This window comes from Dipodomys ordii, unplaced genomic scaffold (assembly GCF_000151885.1).
Source record: "Dipodomys ordii isolate 6190 unplaced genomic scaffold, Dord_2.0 Scaffold49, whole genome shotgun sequence".
Taxonomy (NCBI): Eukaryota; Metazoa; Chordata; class Mammalia; order Rodentia; family Heteromyidae; genus Dipodomys; species Dipodomys ordii.
The window spans coordinates 3,401,728-3,408,169 of NW_012267265.1; the positions used below are offsets into that span (position 1 = coordinate 3,401,728).

The following is a 6,442-nucleotide window of genomic DNA, read 5'->3' on the forward strand; positions in this document are numbered from 1 at the left end:
CATTGGGCAAATGAATGCCGATCTGTGAAAGACATCAACGGTCAACCCTTAACGCAGGCCCAGGAAAAAACCTATTCAAAAAACGGGCAGTGGGGCCCCCGCCCTCAGGGCCCACAAATATATGGGGCAGTCTAGAACCAGGACAGGAGTTACTACCCAGAACAATGGCCGACCCTCCGGCATCCCAAAGACTGCGGAGAGCCACTGTGGGCTCAGCAGGATTGGACCTCCGTGCCACCACCAGACTCGTATTAACTCCCCAAATGGGGGTCCAGCTAGTTGACACAGACTTTCAAGGACCCCTTGAGCCTGGCACGGTGGGATTGTTGATAAGGAGGTCATCCACAATTCTGCGGGGCCTTAAGGTGCATCCTGGTGTGATCGATCCAGACTATACTGGAGTCGTAAAGATTATGGTTGAATCTCCAACAGGAATTTTAGCCATCTCCCCAGGAGACAGAATTGCTCAGCTTTTGATTTTACCCAGTTTGCATGACCATTTTGCGGCTCAGCCCAGGCTAAGAGACAAGGGGGGTTTTGGATCCACGGGAACAGATTTAACATTCCTGTCTCTTGAGTTGGATCAAAGACCAGTTCTTGAAATCAATATTGACAATAAAAACATCCTGGGCCTTTTGGATACTGGGGCAGACAGGAGCATTATTGCCAGAAAAGATTGGCCATCGGGATGGCCCGTACAAGCGTCCTTACAAGGTCTGGGATACGCTAAGGCCCCTGACATGAGTGCGAGACAGCTGCACTGGAGTGATGAAGAAGGACATTCTGGTACTATACAGCCTTATGTGCTAGAGCTTCTGGTTTCCTTATGGGGCAGAGATCTTATGAAAGAAATGGGATTTAAATTAAGTAATGACTATTCCCTTGCATTATATGACATGATGGTGCGTATGGGTTATCACCCCAGTTTTGGACTAGGTAAATTTCTACAAGGGAACAAGGAGCCTATTAAGGTGCACCAGAGAAACCACAGGCAGGGCTTGGGTTTTTCCTAGGGGCCACTGGGGAAGGGATCCCCGTATTCTGGAAAACAGAGGAACAGGTGTGGGTGCCTCAGTGGCCACTTTCCTCTGAAAAATTAGCTGCCGCTAGAGCATTAGTACAGGAACAACTGACCCAAGGACACATTAAACCATCAGTAGCCCTGTGGAATACACCCATTTTTGTTATTAAAAGGAAATCTGGAAAATGGTGTTTGTTACACGATTTACGAGCCATCAATAACCAGATGCAAATTATGGGCCCCGTACAACGAGGTCTACCTTTGCTTTCCACCCTGCCGGCCTTTTGGCCAATTACTGTGATTGATATAAAGGATTTTTTTCTCTATTCCTCTACATGAGCAAGACAGTGTGAGGTTTGCCTTCACTATTCCCTCCTGCAATCATGAGGAGCCAGATAAAAGATATGAGTGGGTAGTTTTGCCTCAAGGGATGGCCAATAGTCCTACTATGTGCCAACTTTATGTGGACGAAACTCTTGCCCCTCTTAGACAAAAATATCCCAAATTGAGATGCATTCATTATATGGATGATATTTTATTAACAACAAAGTGTAAACATATGCTGGAAAAGGCATATGTGGATTTGATTGAAATGTTACAGCACAGAGGACTGTTTTTAGCCCCTGAAAAGGTACAGCAGGATCAGGTTGTTGATTACTTAGGAGCAAAAGTACGTAAAAATTGTGTTATTCCACAAAAGGTAGAATTGAGAAAAGACAATTTAAAAACCTTAAATGATTTTCAAAAATTGTTATGAGATATTAATTGGGTTAGAAGCTATTTGAAGTTACCAAATTATGAGTTAAGGCCCCTTTATTACCTTTTCTCAACCTACTGGGGTGTTGTGGCAAGAAGGTCCATTGCTTTGGATTCACCCAAAAATATCACCAGGCAAGTCCATTGAATATTACCCTACTGCTGTGGCTGGTGTTGCACTATCTGGAATTCAACAATGCTTACAATATTTTGGAATTGCCCCGTCCACCCTTGTAGTTCCTTACACCATCCATCAAATTCAAACCCTGTGTGCTACTATAGATGATTGGGCTATTTTGCAATGTAGCTTTACTGGACAAATAGACAACCACTTTCCAAAACATCCCCTTTTGGGGTTTTTAAAGGAATACCCAATTGTCTTTCCTAAGGTAACGGTTTCCCAACCCATTGTAAGTGCCCCTAATGTATTCACTGATGGCTCAAAAACGGTATGTGGTGTGTACATGGTTGAGACACAACGACCGATACAACACCAGTTTTAGCCCGGTGCTCCTCAACTGGTAGAACTAAAAATTGTTATAAAAGTTTTTGAAGCATGCCCATTTCCTTTTAATTTAATATCTGATTCTGCTTATGTTATTAATGCCCTCAAGGTTTTAGAGGTTGCCGGACCTATTAAGAGTTCCAGTCCGGTTGGTCCATTATTTCAACAATTACAACGGTTGATTTGGCAGAGATCCTGCTTTTATCCCCTGCATATTCAGGCTCATACAGGCCTGCCAGGGCCCTTGAGCAGAGGAAATGATGTCGTGGATCAATGGACCCGACAAGAATGGGTATTTATTAGTTCTGCCTTAGACAGAGCCAAAACCTTCCATAAAACATTTCATGTTAATGCAAAAGCACTACAACAAAAATTTCAAATTTTTCGAGCCGATGTGCGACAGGTGATTCTAGACGGCCCTCGATGTATAATTTATCAACATCTGCCCAGTGTTGGGGTTAATCCCCGGGGTTTGCTCCCATTAAAAGTTTGGCAGATGGATGTGACTCACATCTCGGAGTTTGGACATCAAAAATATGTACATGTGTCTGTGGACACCTGCTCAGGTGTTATACATGCCACGCCCTTGGCTGGAGAAAAAGCACGCAATGTTATTGCCCATTGTTTGGAGGCCTGGGCAGCATGGGGAAAACCTCATCAACTTAAGACTGACAATGGACCTGCGTACACAGGACAACAGTTTGCTCCTTTTGCCATCAAATGGAGGTACACCTTATACATGGCCTGCCCTACAATCCCCAAGGCCAAGGCATTGTGGAATGTGCTCACCATACGTTAAAAGAGAGTCTACAAAAACAAAAAGGGGGAATTGGCCATGGCCGTACCCCAAAGGAAAGACTTTCTCTTGCTTTGTTTACTATTAATTTTTTAAATTTGGATGCTCAGGGTCAATCCACAGCAGATAGACATAATGAACCTCATGGTCCAGCAAAAGGGATGGTAAAATGGAAGGATGTCTTGACAGGGCTCTGGCGCGGGCCCGATCCCGTGCTGACATGGGCACGAGGCTCTGTTTGTGTTTTTCCTCAGGACCAACAAGATCCAGTGTGGGTGCCTGAACGCCTCACGAGAAGAACCCAGTGTGAAGAAGCACGAGATGCGGGGGGTGATGATCCTCCTGCTCATCCTTGCGATGACGCAACCGGGAAGACCAATACTGAGATGGGGGATCCTGTCCGTGTTCCCGAGACCAATGCCCGTACGACATGATGCACAACTGTTTCCTTGATTATTTAGTAGCAATAAGAGCCTTGACATTCCCTACCTTCCCATGGATACAGTGGAAGCCCCACTGGGAGAAAACAGATCCTTTGCCTTGAGCGGGAGTCTTTGTTTTCAGGTTGTTCGAAATCGCTCCAACACTTCCCCATGCATCTTATTGTATAATCAAACTGCAGGATGGTTCGATTTACCTGAAACTTCCCCCAGTCCCTGTCACACTGCTAATGTCACATGGCTTTCTGGGTGGTGGCCTGCTAAGTTGCCAGGGAGTTCTCCCCCGGGTCAACCTAAGTGGGCCCCTTATTGTTGGGGAATGAATTGGGGAGAGCTTTGGCCTTGGACTGGTTGTCAGTCTCATACCATAACCTGGGCCAATTTGGATAAGAGCTTTACCTTTTCCCCTGGCATTGGCACAGAATTCAATGCCACCTCTGCGGGCCAAAATTATAGTGATCAGAATCCATCCCAAGCATATGTTTCCAATCCTTTTGATAATTGGCTCCTGTGTGGCATTATGATTGCTGGAGGGTCACATGGGAATGGGAATGCTACTTGGAGCACTTCTCAGCCTTGGGGCTCCTGGGATAACCCTCACACTTCATATACAACTGTGACAGTCTCTTCAGGTTCTGGTACCGTGACTGGTATTATGGCAACTGCTACGGGTTGCGACAGCCAAGGTGTTAAAAAAAAAATCTTCTGTTACTTACAAGCCTACCCCTGTGTGTGTGTATCCCCCATTTTTGTTTATTGTGAGCACAGAAGAACTTACCTCGTGCAGCAATACTACCTGCTTTTATACCCAATGCTGGAATGCCTCAAAGTTTGAATATGCTTTAGTTACCCGCATGCCTCATTGGGTGCCTGTACCTGTGGATGCTCCTAATGCTATGACCCAATTTAGACATAAAAGATTTTGGTATTACAGCCGCCATTGTTACTGCCTCTCCTTGGCGGCGGTTGGAGCGACCACCGCGGCCGTTGCCATGAGTCACACTGTACAGACGGCTCAAACCCTAAACAACCTTTCTGCTAATGTGGCACAGGCCTTAGATGTCCAAAAGGGCATTAATGCTCAGTTAAAAGGAGGTTTAATGGTAGTCAACCAGAGGATTGATCTGGTTCAAGAACAAATTGATATTCTCTGGCAAATTGCCCAGCTTGACTGTCAATGGAAATATGCTGGTTTATGTGTGACCAGCATTCAATACGAAAATTACACTTATGATGCAAATTTGTCTAAACAGTTGTCTAGTTATCTTTTAGGTAATTGAACTGGGGAGTTCGACAGCCTGATGGAACAGCTCAGGGTTGCCATCGCCACGGTGAACTCGACCCTAGTGGATGCCGGATTGGCAAAGGGGTTATCTTCATGGATCTCCGCTTCCATGAATCATCTCAAGGAGTGGGCGGGTTTGGGAGCCTTGACAGGCCTCCTGGTATTGGCCTCCTTGGTATGTCTGTGGTGCATTTGCCAAATTAGAGGTTCTCAGCGTCGCAGTGCAGCCATGATTATCCAAGCCTTTACAGCCATTGAAGCAGGACAGTCCCCCCCATGCATGGCTTGCCACTCTGAAAGACTAGCCCTTTTTGAGCACAGGATGCGAGGCTCGAGCACTGCACTTGAGGTCCACCGAGGTCGTGGGCCCCAAGAAGAGCATGTCTGATTGCATGTGGGTTGATGCCCTAAGTCCCACCTCTGTGAAAAAGGGTATCGGACGGGTCTGGTAATCATCGGGTGGATAACACCTGAGTGAGGATCAGTACAATGTCCCAAATTTCTTCAACAGAGATCAGACCTCTACTCTTGCCTGTTGCAATATAAAAAAGGGGGAACTGTAGAGAACTGCGTGCAGCCGCACCTTAAAGATGGCGCCAGCTTCCGCCCTCCGCCTTCCCGATGGTGAGCGCTCTCTGTGGTAAACAACTCCTTATTTGGCTAAGGCATAGAATCTGGCTTGCTTCCACGTACCTGGACCTATTGATGGCTCCCACGTGGCATATCAGGGTTGGTTACCCAGCGGGTACTTAAGGTTGTGTGGGCTTCTCCACGGGGCCAGAAGAATGCTCAAAGGTCCTGAATAAACTGCTGAGAGAAGAGCTCGGTATTGTGTCTTTCTTGCTGGTCGAGACGGACGCGACAGTTTTTACCTACTTCTATTTCCTGCCCCTTCCTAGTCTCTAACACTATTCTTTTTTTTGGGGGGGTCTGTTCATGGGGCCCGAACTCTGGGCGGGGGCAGTCCCTCAGCTCTTCAGCTCAGGCTAGTGCTCTACCACTTGAGCCACAGCACCACTTCTGGCTTTTTTCTTTTTGCTTATGTGGTGCTGAGAAACTGAACCCAGGGCCTCAGGCATGCAAGGTAAGTGCTCTACCACTGAGCCACCTTCCCAGCCCCTCTAACACTATTCTTTACGCTTCTACTTTAAAATCAATGTTTTAAACTTCTGTAGATGAGAGGAAAAATATGTACTATTTGTGTTTAAGTGCCTGGCTTATTTCACTTTTAACACAATACCCTGTAGTTTAAGCCATCTCGACATAAATGATGGGATTCTATTGTTTTATGGCTGAATTATATTCCATTGTGCATAATACCTACATGTATGTAAATATATATTTTCTTTATTTAGTCATGTATTTATTAACTGACAAATTGAGTCTGATCTTAGCTTTTAATGAATAGTGATGCAACAAATATGGGAATTCAAGCATCTCTTGGATTTGTTAATTTCCTTTCATTTGGGTATATTCCAGATGGACTATATCTGCATCATATATTTTGAGAAATCTTTATTTTGTTGCTCATAAAAGTTATACTATGAGGATTTGTTGTTGGGGGATTTAATTTTTTGAGTTCCAATTATATTTTAGATATGAGACCCTTGTCTGTTGTATGGCTAGTGAAGATCTTCTC

At 45.3% G+C, this 6,442-nt stretch overlaps 1 protein-coding gene across 1 annotated transcript in view; it reads left to right on the plus strand.

Moving 5' to 3' along the window:
- Afm (afamin) overlaps window positions 1–6,442 on the plus strand; it is a 27,849-nt gene that overhangs the window by 10,482 nt on the left and 10,925 nt on the right.